An 18,259-nucleotide genomic window follows, 5' to 3' on the forward strand; every position below is an offset into this window, starting at 1 on the left:
GTACTGTTCTATATTCAAATATATTAATAAGGTTAATGGGGTTTCCATCAACCCTAGTGATGCCACTGCATTTAGGCTGTTCGTATGATATTGTCATTTATTCTGTATGGTCTGGACCTACAGGAGGAGGTCCCTCATGGAGTGACCAATGAGCTCTCACACCGGGTGACTCAAACCCTAGCAACGCTTTGGATTCTATTCACCATGTCAGTGGTTCCCAAACTGTGAGCCTTGGCTCCCTGGGAAGCCATGGAAACAAGCCAGGGGAGCCACAGAAACTCCAGAAAACCCTAAACAATGTATATGATTGTAGTGGGAAACTGTGGCCAATGGCCCAGTAGGTCAAGGGAACCACCAGTCAAAGAAGTCTGGGAACCCCTGCACTATGTTCAAAGAACCTTCAAATTTAAATCAAAATTGTTTCCATTTGAATCCCAATCCTGACTTTAATAAGTTTAATTTTTCTTGCCACCTCCTTTTTGCACAGTTTAAAGAAAACCCTGGATAACTTTAAGGTGATTGATAATGGCAGAACAAAGCATTTGACTAGAAACAGACATCTTATTTTTAGAAAAGTGAATTCATTTCTTTTCGTTTTTTTTGTCACTGTGAATAGTAAAAAAAAAAAATGTCTCGGCAGCTAGTCCTCTTTAAATGCCTCCCCGAAAGAATAATTACATTAAATGTCCCTCATATCAAACAGAATCCGCACTTTCTTCGTTCTGCAACTTTTAACCATTAAAATGACAACTGAAGTTAATTGTAAAAAAAAAAAAAAAAAAAAAGCAACTGCAGAGAAACTGGTGGAATTCTTGGACTCATTCTTCATTTTGGAAAATGCTAGAATAACATTCATGCCTGAACCATTTTTATGAAAGTACATCGGACAAATTGATTCCAGCAGAGGTGATAATGGATTAAGTGTTAGATCTAACTGAGAAATTAAAGTGAAACAAGTGACCAGTACCGAATGGCATTTAGCTGAGGGTTCTTCAAGAATTCAAATGAGAAACGGCTGAATGAATTAACTGAAGTATGTAACACCACTAAAATCACTTGGATTACAGAGGAGAAGGCAGCCCACATATTAGAGAGGAAAAACCCGAAGAGGGTCTAGGATATGACAGGTGTTACCCTAACATTTATCTGAAGTCAATTAGTTACCCTGCACATGCCTGTTCTTGTCTGATCTCGGAAGCTAAGCAGGGTCAGGCCTGGTTAGTACTTGGATGGGAGACCGCCTGGGAATACCTGGTGCTGTAGGCTTATACCTTAGTCTTTCGAGACTGAAGGTTGCCAACCAACAATTAGTGGGAAGAATATGAAAATGTGAGAGATTATAAAGAAAATTTCTGTGGAGCACATTGAGCCATACAGCCATTTGCATGGCCGCACCTCCTCCTAGAGTGGTTTAGAGGTGGGACAATACAGGCCACCTGGAGAGGTCTGGGGCAGAGCACGACTGTTGATGGGGCAGTCAGGCTGCCCAGCTTGAATCCACGCTGTTGGAGCAAGCCCCTCTGGGCCGCCCTGTGTTCAGTCTGAAACTAGCTGTTTACTCATCTGAGAGCTGGGTAGGAATTTTTTGCTGCTAACCTGATTGGCTGGAAGTTTTTCTGCCTACCCCAGGTTAGCATACAGAAAAGGTTGAATTGGGCTTTTCAAGCTTTTTCTTTTACCTTGGCAGGTGGCATGCTGGCTGGATAGCCAGAAATGGGGGCTAACATACATGGTAAGATGGGTAAGGTCAGGGGGTGAACTAGGACTGCTCTGACAACACTTATCTGGGTTGGTGAGGCTGGCTGGCTGGCAAGCCCCTTGACTGGTTTAAACAAAGGCCAACACAAGGCTTTGCCTATGTGGGTCAGTCCTGACCAGCACTTCAGGGTTGGCAAGGATAACCTAACTCAGTTGATGATGGGTGATGCTTTGAACCAGGATGTGGTGCCCAAAGGGGGTCAGGAGAGGTAAACAGTTAGCGCGGTTTTCCCCCATCAATTGGATGCTAGCACACTGGGATGGGAAGAGATTTTAATTTTAATTTTCCCTGCTGCTGGTTACTATGTTTGAAAATAAAGTTTAATCATCCCAAGCCTCTGTTTCACATGATTCTTTGGGGAGGGGGTGCCAAAGTAATAGAGATGACAAAGGCAAGCATCCACATTCCTTTTGTCTTGGAAGACATTTCTCAATAGCACTGTGGAATGTTTTGAAGATATCGACAAGAATGTGTAGATAAGGGTGCTCTTGTTAGCAGAGCGGAAGGAATTAAGCAGTCCCACTCACAGTAAAACTGACTTTCGTTAAGAGCTTTACTGGAACATGGAGAGAATTGCAGCCATTGATGAGCAGGCAGAAAATAAAAAAGATAGGAAAAGAACAGAAAGATAAGTCTGAACAAAGTGGGAGAAAGTAACCCACAAGCTTTGAGACAAACTTCCCCTTCTGGTGGAGGCCAGGACCGACACACAGTCACTCTCAGAACCAGCCTTAGGAGTTGGAGGTCCCAACTGGAAAAACTTTTTTTTTGCAGGGGCTCAGGTTCACAGCCAAAGCCTGTGGCATCTTAGAGATATACATTAAATAAAATTTGACAGACTTTTTATCTCTCGTTAGAACAGAATGCAAACAAAACGTGCACTTAAAAAATGCATGTGCTGATGGACCAAATGGATCTGGGCGCATTTTAATATAAAATTGCATACACATAAGCCTAAATGTCTTTAGGCAGGAGGTCTGGTCTAGAGGGTAGAGCCTCCATTTGCCTGAAGATAACATCCACAAGGTTGCCAGTTCGAGGCCACCGGCACTGTGCGACCTCGAAGCAGCTGTCAAGCTGAAGCCGAGCTATTCCATCTGCTCTGAGCGTGGGAGGATGGAGGCCAGAATGGGAAACCAGATCAGAAAGAAACATCTGAATGTTGTGGTTCTTGGAAGATAGAACCTTCTTTCAATTGTAAAAATCCCTACGGGGATTTAAATAAGCCTGCCTATGTAAACCGCCTTGAATAAAGTCTTGAATAAAGACCAAGAAAGGCAAATTATTATTATTATTATTATTATTATTATTATTATTATTATTATTATTATTAATAAAATGTAAACAATGTGCAGATTGCCTTTGAAAAGTAAATATTACAAAACCATTTGTTTTAGTGACTGAAACATTTTAGTAAAGATATGAACTGTAATTTTTTTGTTGAGAAAAATGTCCACTGCAATGTTCTGTTGTGTACATTTGACAAGACTAGAGTAGATTAGAGTGCCCTTGGGTGCCCTTCGGGGAGAAAGGCGGAATACAAATCGAATAAATAAATAACCCTAGTGTGAGCCCCCCCCCTTAGGCACAGGGCCCAATTGGCTTAAAACCAGTCCTGCTTAGGGAGAAAAACTGTTTAAATTCTAGAAATTATAAGTTATAAGCCACAACAGAGCATACAGTAATGCATTGTCATGTTTGAAATAAAGTCCACTCTCTTGGACATTACTTTTTTTTAAAAAAGAGTACGTTTTAAAAGCTGCCAAGAAATTCCTTTTTCACCACTGGAGCTGTGATCCAGTGCAGATGTAAGTCACTGTGGCGTAACTAGAGACGGTGAAAAACACTAAGGGTGCAATCCTAACCAACTTTCCAGCACTGACTTAGCCGCAGTGCAGCCCCCAAGGTAAGGTAACAAGCATGCCCTTACCTTGAGGAGGTCCCCTTGACTGCCTCCCCGCAGCAGGATGCCACATTGGCACAGATACATCAGTGCTGGAAAGTTGGTTAGGATTGCGCCCTAAGTCTTGCAAGGAGCCTCACCATGGCATACAAGAGGCCCCTCCTCCTCCTTTTTGGATCCATTCTGAGTGGGGGAAGGAAAACGGAGGAGTACACGGGGATAGCTCCAAAGGGGGGAGGGGTCCCTTGCACGTGTGGTGAGGCTCCCTGCAAAACTTAGTGCTTTGCACCCCCTCTAGCTACACCACTGGTATGACCGAAGCAAAAAATCTTGCATGTTTTCCTTACTATTTATCCAAGCACTGCCTTTCCCCCCCCCCAACATAACCCTGCTGTGAACTGCTCGCAAATAAGTCAAATAGAAAATAACAACTGCGTTTTAAGTGTGTGCAAACAGACAAGATCACAGCCGGAGGTGAGGTGCCAAGCAAATCCATAAAGTATCTATAATTCAACAATGGGACATTGGAATGCCAAACATGAGTCTTTTCAAACGTAAGCATATCAATATTTTTGTGTGCGCGCAGAACACCATGGGCTACGTAAAGGACAGAAGAAAGGGGAATGAGTTAAGCATATGGAAAGCTCATCGACGTGTCGGTTTGATGGACCGTACGTGTCGAAAGAACTCAGGGAAGCATGAACAAGGCAGACAGATGCGGCAGAACAGTTTCGAAAGAGACCTTTAATGTTTCTTGCATGGCATCCACCGTAAAGGTTCTGGAACAAGAATGCCATTGGGGGAGGCCGTTTTGTTCTCAGACCACACGTGAACTGTGTTTCTGGCCTGATCTTTCACACCGTGGTCCCTATCCAGCCTTTGTATAGCATGCTGAAGATTCCCAGCACTTGTGACCTAAACCCCGCCCCCATTCACATGCGCGCATGGCCACGTTCACAGGGGGCGCGAGGAGGCATTGCCGTGAACAAGGATGTTTGTGTGCACTTCACGCAGCCTCGTGCTAGGGGGTCGCTTCCACTACCTGTCACTCCAGAAGGCTCAGCGCTACGATTTCCGGGGGGGGGGGTAGCAGCTGCCCGGCGCATGGCTGTGAGAAGATTGGGTGCGATGAACGGTGGCTGTGGCGCAGTATGGTAAGAAGCAGAAGGATAAACCTGGCGCGCTGGTTCAGCCCACGGGCCACGGTTTGGAGGCCCCTGTTCTAAACAACTGAATGCAACTAAGTACTAGGAATTGATGCCAACAGTAGAAATCCCTTGGTGAGCAATCAGGTGAGTATTTGACCTGAGTTAGACCCTATTTTACTCCCTGCCACAAGGGCTGATGGAGCTGGGCCAAAAAGGCACACATTGCATCCTTTGGTGGGTGTGGGGACGATCCATAGGTAAACAGGAAGTAAAAAGATTTTTTCCTTTCCTCTGTGCAAGCCCTGGGGCTGCCTATGGGTCTCCCTGGAGAGATGCCACCTATTTTGATGGGCACCAGAGAGGGAGGGAGGTCACCAGGATGAGGTCTCTTGTTATCTGGTGTGCTCCCTGGGGCATTTGGTGGGCCACTGTGAGATACAGGAAGCTGGACTAGATGGGCCTCTGGCCTGATCCAGTGGGGCTGTTCTAATGTTCTTAACTACAATTCCCAGGAAGCCTTGCAGGGCTCTTGTTATCTGGTGTGCTCCCTGGAGCATTTGGTGGGCTGCTGTGAGATACAGGAAGCTGGACTAGATGGGCCTCTGGCCTGATCCAGTGGGGCTGTTCTTATGTTCTTAACTACAATTCCCAGGAAGCCTTGCAGGTCTTCTTGTTGTCTGGTGTGCTCCCTGGGGCATTTGGTGTGCCGCTGTGAGATACAGGAAGCTGGACTAGATGGGCCTCTGGCCTGAGCCAGTGGGGCTGTTCTTATGTTCTTAACTACAATTCCCAGGAAGCCTTGCAGGTCTTCTTGTTGTCTGGTGTGCTCCCTGGGGCATTTGGTGGCCCACTGTGAGATACAGGAAGCTGGACTAGATGGGCCTCTGGCCTGATCCACTGGGGCTGTTCTTATGTTCTTAACTACAATTCCCAGGAAGCCTTGCAGGTCTTCTTGTTGTCTGGTGTGCTCCCTGGGGCATTTGGTGGGCCACTGTGAGATACAGGAAGCTGGACTAGATGGGCCTATGGCCTGATCCAGTGGGGCTGTTCTTATGTTCTTATGATGGCATATATGAGAAATGGCATGGGGAGATTTTAGAAAGAGGGGACAAGATTCTAGTGTGAGTCATTACCACCAGATCCATCCTCTCCTGTCTCCTCCCCAGCCCTGGTTCCTCCTCTCTCTCTTCCCAGAAATGCACCCATTCCTCCTTCCCCAGTGCCTCTCACTGCTCTCCCCACTTTACCTGGGACCAGAAGATGTTGTCTTCACTACTGGTGAGCACGCGTGGCCACCAGCGACCCTGCCAGTGCCCTTGTGCTCAGCACCAGCATCAGCGAGCATGGCATCACACAACCCATGTCAGGATGCTGGCACTACTGCCTGGATCCTGACCCTTTCACTGGTGGAATTCTGCCAGTGCAGCCCTGAAGATAGGATGAATGGGTGGGTGGGTTGGCTTGGTGGCTGGACAGCAAAAGTCAGGGTGGGCTGAAGGTAGCTGTTTCCCAGAGCTGTTGCTGGAGTCAGTGGTGCCTGGGGGAGTGGCATCTTGATGTATTAACATCACTTCCGGGTTCCGCTTCCAAGGAGGAAGCGCAGCAACCGGATGATCTAGCCGGAAACATCCATTCTTTGTCCTTTGGAGGCTCAATGAGAGCCAACCAGACCATGTGGCCACTGAAACACAAGGAAGAGAAGGCGGTGGCAGCCCCACAATCCAGCACCCCCCCTTTAAGAGGCACCCAGGGCATATACCCTATTTGCACATCCCTAGATAAGCCATTGCTGGTTCTATTCCTCTTAGGCCCAAATCCTAACCGACTTTCCAGCACGGGCTGTGCCAATGGGACGTGTGCTGCATCCTGCAGTTGGCTGGCACTCGCGGAGGTCTTCTCAAGGTCAGGGAATGTTTGTTCCCTTACCTTGGAGCTGCATTGCCCTTCTACTGGTGCTGGAAAGTAAGTTAGGATTGCGCCTTTAGTGGAATGGAAGGAAAGAGAAGGGATGCACTTCAATGGAAGGAACCAAAGCTCAAATTTAAAGCACATGTTTTCATACAAAAGGTTTCAAATTCAATCGACCATCTTCGGGTAAGATGGGGAGCGTCACTGCCGATAGCCAATGCTGACCTGGATGAACTAGAAGTCCGGCTTTTCATAGTTCTGCTTCAAGTGTTCATCAGCTGAATAGCTCCCAAACACATTCCTCTTTCCTATCTTCCTAAGCCCTTAGTGCTGCAGAAATAGTGGAACCACAAAAACCATGCCGACTGCCCCTGATAATTCATCAGAGGGCTTCAGAAAGATGCTATTAAAGGTTGTTTTTTTTTTAATTTTTTTTATTTTTCTGAATTAACAAGTGCTAAAGCTCCAAGACATTTACAACCTTGAGAAAAATAGACTCACGATGCCTTCGTGAAATCCTTGTTAATGTATGACTAAGGTGATGATCATTAAGGTGCAATATTATTAATGAGATGCTCATTTACTGGAGATTAGGTTACGCTTGGACATTAATTTCATCTTAATTGATTAAAATTCTGAAGACACTGAAGAACCCCAAGGATAAGTATTATGGCCTCGGTGAATGCGCTTAATTAACATATTCATTAATGACTGCAGGGGGAAGAGTGAAAAGTGAAGAAATTTCCAAATCTATATGGTTGGCAACCTTCAGTCTCGAAAGACTATGGTATAAGCCTACAGCACCCGGTATTCCCAGGCGGTCTCCCATCCAAGTACTAACCAGGCCTGACCCTGCTTAGCTTCCGAGATCAGACGAGATCGGGCATGGAAAGACTATGGTATAAGCCTACAGCACCCGGTATTCCCAGGCAGTCTCCCATCCAAGTACTAACCAGGCCGGACCCTGCTTAGCTTCCAAGATCAGACAAGATCTGCAGGTGATACAAAAATCACTGAAGTTAGATTTATATCAGACGATGGGTACAATCCAAACCTGCTGGCGCAAGGGGACTTGGGCTGGCGCAAGTCCCTTGTGCTGGTCCAGAGGTGTCAGGCACACACCAGCCTCCAGAAGCCAAAATGCGCCCCGCTGTGTCTGTGCAAAGGTAAGGAGTTTGGGGAAGGTGGGGGGAAGGAAGGCGGAATGGGGGCGTTCCACGGTGGGGGGGGGGCAGGTGGCAGATGTTCCCGTGGGCAGGCTGAGACCGTGCGGGGTTGGAGCCAGGATCCAATGAAAATAGAAATGGATCTACATATGTTGCAGTACAGAAGGGGAAGCTGTGGTTGGGGCCTCCCTACCAATTCAATTATAACCACCTTTGCAACAACTGTTACCCTGCACATGCCTGATCTTGTCTGATCTCTGAAGCTAAGGAGGGTCAGGCCTGGTTAGTACTTGGATGGGAGACCGCCTGGGAATACCGGGTGCTGTAGGCCTATACCATAGTCTTTCGAGACTGAAGGTTGCCAACCGACCACGGCCATTTCTCTAAACGTCTTGGCGGACAACTCCCTATAAGATTCATTTTCATGCATTTGTGTGACCCCAGTTTTATCTGTTATTTTCTCTTCCTTTATATGCTGCTGTCACACTGTAAATTTCAATTGCATATTGGAATATTAGAGACACCTCGGAAAGCGATTACCTGTCTTACCTTCTCTTCTCTGCCCACACATTAATCTGCCTCTGGGAGGCTTACACAGAAAATCTCCATCATAACTTATGAGAATTTTTTTTCTTTTTCTATGTATAAAAATCAAGTATACGTGCAGCTGTAATTTTTGCTGCTTTAAAAAAAAAAAAAAACTAAAATCTTTCAGCAAAAGTCATAAGTTTGGAGATGAAAATGTATTGACAGTCTCCTCCATTAGCTCCTTCTCAGAGATTTTTCTCATGGCACAATGTATTAATGTGCTTGTTTTGCTTCTAGTGAAAATCATATCACATTTTTCTTTGGCCGTCAGTAGCACTTTAGTATTTTCACCCTTTTCTTTAATAAAACAAAGTTTCAAAAACCCCTATCATTCCCATTTATGAGAGTTTTTATTTCTCCTTTAGGACAAAGTGCTCACTTTTATCATTTATCATGCTCATGTCCTCATTGTGGAGCATGAAACATTTTCACAGTACATACATATTGCACATTACTATTCATTTATTAGCATGAAACCCAAGGGTGACAAAATGGGGTACTTTTCACAGACACTGATGCATGTGATTGGTTAAAAAAAATACACAGATACAACTAAGATTCAAATAATCTTTGAAATGCTCACTGCAACAACATCTGTGGCACTGCAAATTCAGCTCTACAGTAGGCCAGGGAAAGTTGTGGTTTTCAATTCCTCAGTAAGATATTCATGTTGGCATCCTTCAGTCTCGGAAGACTATGGTATCGCACTCTGAATGGTGGTTCTGGAACAGAGTGTCCTCTCCAGTGCGCAAAGCCTGGGTAAAGTAGGTATGGAGGATAGGCTGTCACCCATGCAGCAAATCCCCCCTCTCCACGTCGCTGAAATGGTCCAAGGGAAAGGCAGAAGCCAATACAGTTGGTTCCAACGGCGTCACAGGAGTTGCCAGAAAGTGACTGTGTTTAGCCATGAACCGCCTCAGGGAATCCAGCTCCGGATTTTGCCTCAAGGTTGACTCCTGAAGCCTTTTCCATAACTGGATGTAGCCACAAGGCAGTGGAGGTTTGGGATCAGAGTTTTCCTTCTCTCAGATGAGCTGCCTTCCCAGGCTAACGAGTCCCATCTACCCTGTGGCTGTTTGTCGCCTCTTACGACAAGTACAACCAAACTGAGGAGCTATTCTTATCCCCCAGCCCCCAGGGGGGCTGATGTAAGGTACTACATCAGGTCAAATGGCATGACCTGTTGAGATTGTTGAACCTTGGCCATCTTTGTATCAATATTCATTGCCAGGGCTGGACAAGAGCTACAGGACTTGACACTGAACATTTTTGTGGGGCCCCATCTCCCCTGTGGTCCACCCCACTTGAACAGATGAACTGAAGTGATGAGTATGGGGCCAATGGTGTCTCACATGATGCCACCATCAATGGTTTTCAGGGGGCCAATTTTGAGTGGTTCAGATCCAGATCCATGCGTGGCAACACACCGCTCACTGCACTCTGTAACTGATGCGCCATCATGGAAGATTCCATGCTGGGGTGTCAGCTGTAGAGCAAGGTGGATGCTGCTGTATAGTCACCTGTCCCAGAGCACAGGACCTAATTTGGTCCAAATCAGCTGAATTGCCCTTAGACCTGCCCTGTTCATTGTCATCATGTTTACTCGGTGTCTGATGTTGTCTGCTGGCATTCTCATCCAACACCATGCTACCTTATAAGGAAACATGGTAACTAGAAATTGTCAGTGGAGTGGGAGAGGCTTAAGGATTTATGGGTAGAACATTGTTGGCATCCTTCAGTCTCGGAAGACTATGGTGTCACGCTCTGAATGGTGGTTCTGGAACAGAGTGTCCTCTCCAGTGCACAAAGTCTGGGTAAAGTAGGTATGGAGGATAGGCTGTTACCAATGCAGCAAATCCCCCCTCTCCACATCGCTGAAATGGTCCAATGGAAAAGCAGAAGCCAATACAGTTGGTTCCAGCGGCGTTGCAGGAGTTGCCAGAACGTGACTGTGTTCAGCCATGAACTGCCTCAGGGACTCCAGCTCCGGATTTTGCCTCGAGGTTGACTCCTGAAGCCTTTTCCATAACTGGATGTAGCCACCAGGCAGTGGAGGTTTGGGATCAGAGTTTTCCTTCTCTCAGACGAGCTGCCTTCCCAGGCTGACGAGTCCCATCTACCCGGTGGCTGTTTAGTCGCCTCTTACGACAAGTACAGCCAAACTGAGGGCCTATTCTTATCCCCAGCCCCCATGGGAAACATTATGTTTCTACCCTAGGGTAGAACATTATGTGAACATAATGACATTTAAGGGTTGAAAATCATCGTTTTTGACCAAAAACCATTAGTGATTATTTTCAGCCCTTAGAAGGCATTCTGAGGGCCAAGGAAGCCATTCACAGCCTCCCTGGCCCTCAGAATGCCTCTTGCAGGAGGTCCTCAGGGGGCAGACCTCAGATTGGCATGCCAATACTATCAGCAGCCAACTGAGTGCAGTGGCGGGTGGATGGAGGCATCCCCCAAGCCTGGATCATTGTCCTCCTTGCCCCTCCTCAGGTACGCCACTGCTACCACTTTTTCCAAGTATAGTTTTCTTCTGGCATGGCAGCGCTGTGCCCCCTTTGTCACTTTCTCTCCCCCTCTGCTCTGCATTTAGCCCCACTGCTGCTACATTCTTAACCTATTGGCCCTTTGCCCTTTAACGTATTTTATTCAGTGTTTGGAACAGACCCCATTCATCTTCCAAATCTCTTAGCGGTAGAAGGGGAATAAAGATTGTACCGTAGCAGACACGAAACACAGAGCCTCGTCTGTGCTTTTTCCAACTTCCTTTTATAAAGTTATTCAAGTAGCACATTTATGTTACTCCTACGCTTATAAGGAGTGAACAATGACTGTATGGCAGATTTCAAAGAAGCCACTGCGGCAGAAAAGGAACTTTGCATAAATTATCTAGCGAACAACACATTTAATTAATATAAATTAGAATTTTGAATTTCAGTGAAACATACATGTGTTGATGTGGAGGCCGGTGGACAGATAACGCCATGCAACAAAATTTGAATGCTTTTGCGCTATCTGAATATGCTGATGTTTATTCATTTTGGTGAGAGGATTTCAAAAATGCTGCTATTTTTGATATAGTGCTGAAACAGAGACGCCTGCGTTGGCTTGGTCATGTCGTGAGAATGGATGATGGCCGGATCCCAAAGGATCTCCTCTATGGAGAACTTGTGCAAGGAAAGCGCCCTACAGGTAGACCACAGCTGCAATACAAGGACATCTGCAAGAGGGATCTGAAGGCCTTAGGAGTGGACCTCAACAGGTGGGAAACCCTGGCATCTGAGCGGCCCGCTTGGAGGCAGGCTGTGCAGCATGACCTTTCCCAGTTTGAAGAGACACTTGGCCAACAGTCTGAGGCAAAGAGGCAAAGAAGGAAGGCCCATAGCCAGGGAGACAGACCAGGGACAGACTGCACTTGCTCCCAGTGTGGAAGGGATTGTCACTTCCGAATCGGCCTTTTCAGCCACACTAGACGCTGTACCAGAACCACCATCCAGAGCGCGATACCAGAGTCTTTCGAGACTGAAAGTTGCCAACAACAGTAGTTGAGCATGAGCACCCAAAGTTGCATGGTGAGATGGGGCATTCCACACGGTAATTCTGAGGTAGCATTTCAACACTTATGCTTGCTTCTCCAAACCAGCCTGGGCACATGACATGTTGTCATAGCTACACAGGCAGATGAATGCACGGACATTTTCACGGTTGCCATGGCACTTTCCCCAGACCTGTTTCAGAAGACAGTCCAGATGCATGAACATCAAAAAACCAGGGCCAGGTCGCTGGAGCCCCTGGAGAAAAACCCTGCACTGCTTTCCCATGGCCTGTTGGGCCTCCGCATTCTCACTCATTTTATTAGTAGTGAATGGTGGCAGTGACAACTGTGACTCCTCCTGACTTCTCCTTGAGCCAATGGGAATATTCTAGAGATCCTGTAATAATAGAGAGCCAGGATGGTGTAGTGGTTTGAGAGGTGGACTTAGACCTATAAGATCCAGGTTCAAATCCCCCCTCAGCCACGAAGCTTCCTGGGTGACCTTGGGCCAGTCACTTTCTCTCAGCCTCACCTACCTCACAGGGTTGTTGTGAGGACAAAAGGAGGGGAGCAGCTGTGTACACCACCCTGAGCTCTTTGGAGGAAGGGGGGGTATAAAAATGTGAAAAATAAATAAATAAAAATAATAGCACTGGGCCCCTGATGCTTCTGTGGGATGCCAGGCATCAATGCTGCAGAAGCACATGGCTGACTTATACTAGCACTACTAACATGCAGAAGCACATGGCCGACTTATACTAGCACTGCCACTGCTGGTGTTTTGAGCACCAGAGTTCACCAGCCTGGGTGTACAGGGGTTGGCCCAGTTAGTTGAGCTCTGTGAGGGGTGGACCCTCACAGTGGTGGCACCAGAGTTTACATCATCCGGTGCAGGAAGCCATGATGGACCTCCTTCCATGCAGTGGGCAGGACAATGCCCCAGGTGGTGTGGTGATACACCATTGCTCTGTGCCCACTGGTTTTCTGGCAATAACTTTTGACAGAAAAGAGATATTTCAGTGTGGTTTGTTTCACTGCATTCTACATGAAATTCTGCATTGACCGATATATAACATGACGGTATTTTTTGAAAAGACCAAGATTTAAAAATTTTGGTTGGCCAGTAGTGGGGTCACACACACACACCCCCACTCTGTGCACATCAGCTGGTGCAACCCACGCACCTCCCAAGCTATGCCACTCGGCCCTTACCCTGCGCCCATCCTGTCTGATTCTTGACATCAGCCCGACAATGCCAAGTCGACTTGAAATGTTTAAGTGAATGGCCTACAGATGACAACTGCAAATGAATATATTTGTGGATATTTGGAAACGTTTCTTAGATGTGCAGTCAGTTCTCATTCTATACTGGAGTGACATGTCTCTACAGACATTAAAAAGCAACAGGGATGTAAAGATATAACTAATTTCCTTAGTTATAACTTTAAATTCTCTATTCCTACTCTATCTGCTTATTAAATGTTATCTGATTAAGGGGTTCTTTTTGCATGAGCCCTGCATTTCCATTAGCTCAGAAAGAATCTCTCTCTCTCTCTCTCTCTCTCTCTCTCTCTCTCTCTCTCTCTCTCTCTCTGTATATATATATATATAACCAATATATATAACCAACATTCTTTGATGGACTTGGCATGGTTTCTTCTAAGTATTTGAATGTATTCGGCCAGCATACACCAAGTGGATTAAAGTGCCCAAGGTCAATCTCAAACTTCCTGGTCATTACAGTAAATATTTCTTTGTGGGATTTAATCTTTTAAATTGGCAAGTAGGTCAGGCGGGAGAAGAGCTAGCAGAACAATTTGGGCGAAGAATACCCAGTGGCTGCTTCATTTCAGATTCCTGATCTTGAGCTGGTGCTATTGAGTCCTCATTGAAATTCATCAAATTCAATGAGTTTGGGGGGGAAAAGCAAGTTAAACCAAAGCAGAAGAATCCAGTTGTATATGAAGTGCTTGTATTATGTAAGCATTGTGAGTGTCGATTTGATTTTATGGTATGATGCAAAGTACAGGCGTCCCCCCATGTCCATGGGGGATGTGCTCCCGGCCCCACCACAGATACAGGTAAAACAGATACGGGGGACTCCGTCTCTGCCTCCTGTTCCCTGTCCACTGAGCCAACCCCTCTAGCTGTAGGCTGCCTGCTTGCTTGCCTTGCTATAAGCTTTGTGCTTATAGCGTTTGGTTAAAGCAAGTACATGATTCTATCACATGATTAAAAACAACATAATCAAAGGTAAATGGGCACAGGGGGTCGCAGGTGAGGTGCGGGGAACTGTGGGGAACTGGATCTGCATATATCAGGGGATGCCAGTATCCCAAACAACAATGGATGGATATGCCTGCTAAGTAAATTAAACATTTCTTATTCTTATTAATGACAACTGTGCACCCCATCTCCCAGCTTCAGTTTCAGTGAACATTGTCCCCTCTGAACTGTCAATTTTTCCTCAAGCAGAAGGTGCTTTAAAAGCTAATAATAGCCCATCTTTCCCTGGCAATTAGCAGCTTTGGGGATAACTGTTGCCAAGATCATGGTGGGGGGGGGGAATGATTTAACCCAGTGGTTCCCAAACTGTGAGTCATTGGGTCCCCAGGGAGCCACAGAAACCAGTCAGGGAACCATGGGCAAAAAAACCCACCACTCTATACAATGTATAAGATTGTAGCCCTAATAGGAAGCTGTGACGGATGGCCCATGAGGTCAAGAGAGATGCCAGTCGAAAAAGTTTCGGGACCATGGGGTTAAATTCACTCCACTCACACCCTGATCCCAATCTATCCTCCTGCAATCTGTGGGTCTGATGATAGGCTGCTTGACTGCTAGTTTTCAGACCTGCAGATGGTGAGATTTTGCAGCTGCTATTTTTTAAAAAAAATGATGGGAACATAATGACATGTTTAATACCATGTTTAGTTTGACCTCCATTAATTATGTCAGAGATCAAGGACCCAGGAACTATGTCTTGACAATCTTTTCTCCAATTAATAATTAATTTTCAGATGCAGTTGGCTGTACTAGTAGTGCTTTAGTAGTGTCAGTGACATCTCTGGCTCTCCTTGTATTTTTATATACAACATAGATATATTTTGTACCAGTGAAATAAGAAGTTCAAGACTGAAAATATAACCACAGCTCATTCTGAACTCTTTGGGTGTGATGACAAAGCAGTACTTATAATAAATGATTGTATACTCAAGTCACTATTTGACTGTTTGGATTCTCTGAATACCTGCTTCTGCACACAAGGAAAATTGAGATAATGACACAATGTCATACTTAATACCTAGCACTTGCTTCTAAATTGCCTCATTTAGCAGGATTTATGTCAGGTCCTTAACACTGCATTATCACAGCTTTATTGTAACGTACCCAACTGCACGATCGCTTTGTCACAGCTTTGTAGATCCAACATCTAGTACATTTTTTCTGCAGTGCAGACAGTTTAAGTCCACAGAAGCAGTGAGCTTCCCACTCTGTGGGTCTGGTGATAGGCTACTGGACTGTGAATTTTCAAGGTAGAGAGATCTCATTCAGTTTAACACTATAGGGAAGGCCAGGTTGGAGAACTTGTGTTCTCCCTGCATAGGGTCCCATGTTCAATACTTGGCAACTTCAAGTAGGGTTGGAAAAGGCCCATTTGAAACTCTGGAAAGCGCTTGCAGGTCAGTGTGGATGACACTGAGTCTGCTGGATCAATATTCTGACTTAGCCCTAAGGCAGCTTTCTATGTCCTAAAGAGAGATGTGCTTTCAGCAAAGTTTGTTTTGTACAGAATTGCTTGAAAACTCCCTGTAGAAATTAAATACTAGCTTTACCTATCACAGAAGCACTCACTGGAACTATAAAGTGGAATGCGTTTTTTATGGGAATTCACGGTAGTTTGGTGTTTTTTTCCATTTCATAATGGAAAACATTCCAGGTGGGAGATGGCTGATTACAAAATATCTGGTTTTCAAAGTGGTGTGGAAACTCTTTGGAAGACTCATGATGCATAAATACAATTCATTCCCATTTTTACTTATTTTGACTTTACTTTAGGGACTTGGGTCAGGGGCTGTTGACAAATTATGCACCTGCTACGGCATGAAGGAGATCCTAGAAAGAACTGTGAGGTTTTCTTGGCGTCCAGCAACCCCATAGTATATCTTTTCCTCCATTACCTATTGGCCGGTACACTGGCTTAACTTCCCTGGCCTACTTCAGCAGAAATGGAGAGGATGATGGAACAAGTTATAACTGTGAATTTTTTGCACCTGTAGATCTTCCATATTAAGTAGCAGGGGTGTGCCTGACCACCGCGGAGAGACTCAAGTCCAGTTCTGAATCCCCACCCCCTTTGACTTGACTTGTGCTTGAGTCTTAATGGGCAGGCTTCATGACTCAGCCACCAGAGGTCTCCTCTGGGAGCATTTGCTCCCTTACCCCAGGTAACAGTGTCACGGTTCCAAAGTATCTCCTCAGATCTGCACCCCACTGTTGGACAGGCACAGACTTGAGGAGGCCCATGTCTTAAAGGCACAGGCTCGAGGAGGCCTATGGGGATAGAATATGACAGCAGACTCTGCTGCTGTCTCTACCCCTCTCCCAGGTCTCATCTTCCCCTCCTTCTGCCCAGTTCCACCCTCCCCCACACCAAGAAACCTCACCACTGCCCATAGATGATATCATTGTTGGACTCTCTGTGGCAGCAGCACTCCCTCCTTTTGGGAGGACATTTTGATACCCGGATCCAGTGGTACACGTGTACCACAGGTGCATCGGTTCCTAGGATTGGGCCCTTAATTGCTCAGGAGACTTGTGTCTCTATTAGCACAGGACCCTGATTGGATTGAATTTGGTTAGAGGAAGCATCGTAGGTTCCTAAGATGTCTTTAAATATTTTATATCCTCAGTTCATATGTCATAATGTAGCAGACGTTCGGCAGAAGGAAGGGGACAATAAAGGGACGAAAGAATTAATCTAGTAGCAAATAACCTGACCTAATGAAAATGTTAATGAGTCCTTAATTTAGTGAAATTTACCTGGAGGTTCAGGTACAATTAACTGCATTACCTATGCATGCTAATTAAAAATGAGTCAACTCGGTCTTCCTAAAAGGTCTGTATGAGATAGAGGACAATGGTGCATTCCTAAGTAACTCTCCTCTGATGGCTTTAGGCTGGTGATATAGTATTCATTTCAATGGCAACAAAACTCCAATGCTTGATTTTTAATTATTTCAATACACTGTTTTGTCACCGGCCTGGAGGAAAGCAGCATGTTGGCCTGTGGTGTGCTGTGCTGTTTGCTTTGGGCGCTGGAGGGTCTGGATGAAATTATGGGGTGTGCTCTAAGACATGTGTAACTCGTGAATGGGGGGAGGTGAATCTATTGTGCAGGGAGCCAAGCTTAAAGGCGCACTGATAGGCAGTGTTTTTTTTTTGTTTTGCAATGATACAATATTAAAATAATTGGAAAAAGTAAAAATGAAAAGGCAATGTAATGTACGCAACGGTCACTTGCACAACTAGGCTCTAAATTTCTAAATAAAGTGCGAATGGTTCACAGGTGTGCTGTGGGAGTTTGGGAACAGTCATTTTTAGTGGGGAGTTTGGGGGGTGTGAACTCCAGCATGGTTTGTCTTGTGAATTGTCCAAAAATTTATGGTGAGCCTTGACAATTTTAGCACCTTGTCAGTGTACTGTGAGAGGAAGTAGATTGAAAATTGCTGACCCAATGGCACAAATAGAAGAGTATCTACATACTGCTCCCTCCTTCTTTGAGCAGTACGTAGATAAATCAGGAAGGATACCCAGGAAGAAAAGGTCCTTTTACATGGTAGCAGAAAGGGTTGGTAGGGGAGGAAGGCAGGTGAATTTTTGTTCCCTTATCTCTGCCCCCTGATAGAGCAGGTCTGTATAGCTGGTGTACATTTGAGGACAGTAAGGAGGCAGCGTGAGCCGAGTTTCAGGGGACAGGACCTGGAATCTGAATTTGCTGCCAAGGTCCACCCCCTGCAGCCCTACCCTTGTCCTCTCTAGCTCACTCTCTACCTCCTGCCTTCCCCCTACACCCCCTGCGCTTCCCCTCCCCACCCACAATGCATCGCCCCTTGTGATAGGAAAGGAGGGATATAAATTCTCTAAATAACAAAAAACAGCCAGTTCTCTTTCTATGAGAATGTGCTTATCTGCGAGCGGCAGAATTGCCACCTATCTCTCATTACCTGCAATCTCTTCTTGTTATCC

General features: G+C 45.7%; 1 pseudogene; it reads right to left on the reverse strand.

Moving 5' to 3' along the window:
• Positions 1 to 7,510: 7,510 nt before the first annotated feature.
• LOC136658242 (5S ribosomal RNA) lies at positions 7,511 to 7,625 on the reverse strand (annotated as a pseudogene).
• Positions 7,626 to 18,259: the final 10,634 nt, after the last annotated feature.

This window comes from Tiliqua scincoides, chromosome 7 (assembly GCF_035046505.1).
Source record: "Tiliqua scincoides isolate rTilSci1 chromosome 7, rTilSci1.hap2, whole genome shotgun sequence".
Lineage (NCBI taxonomy): Eukaryota > Metazoa > Chordata > Lepidosauria > Squamata > Scincidae > Tiliqua > Tiliqua scincoides.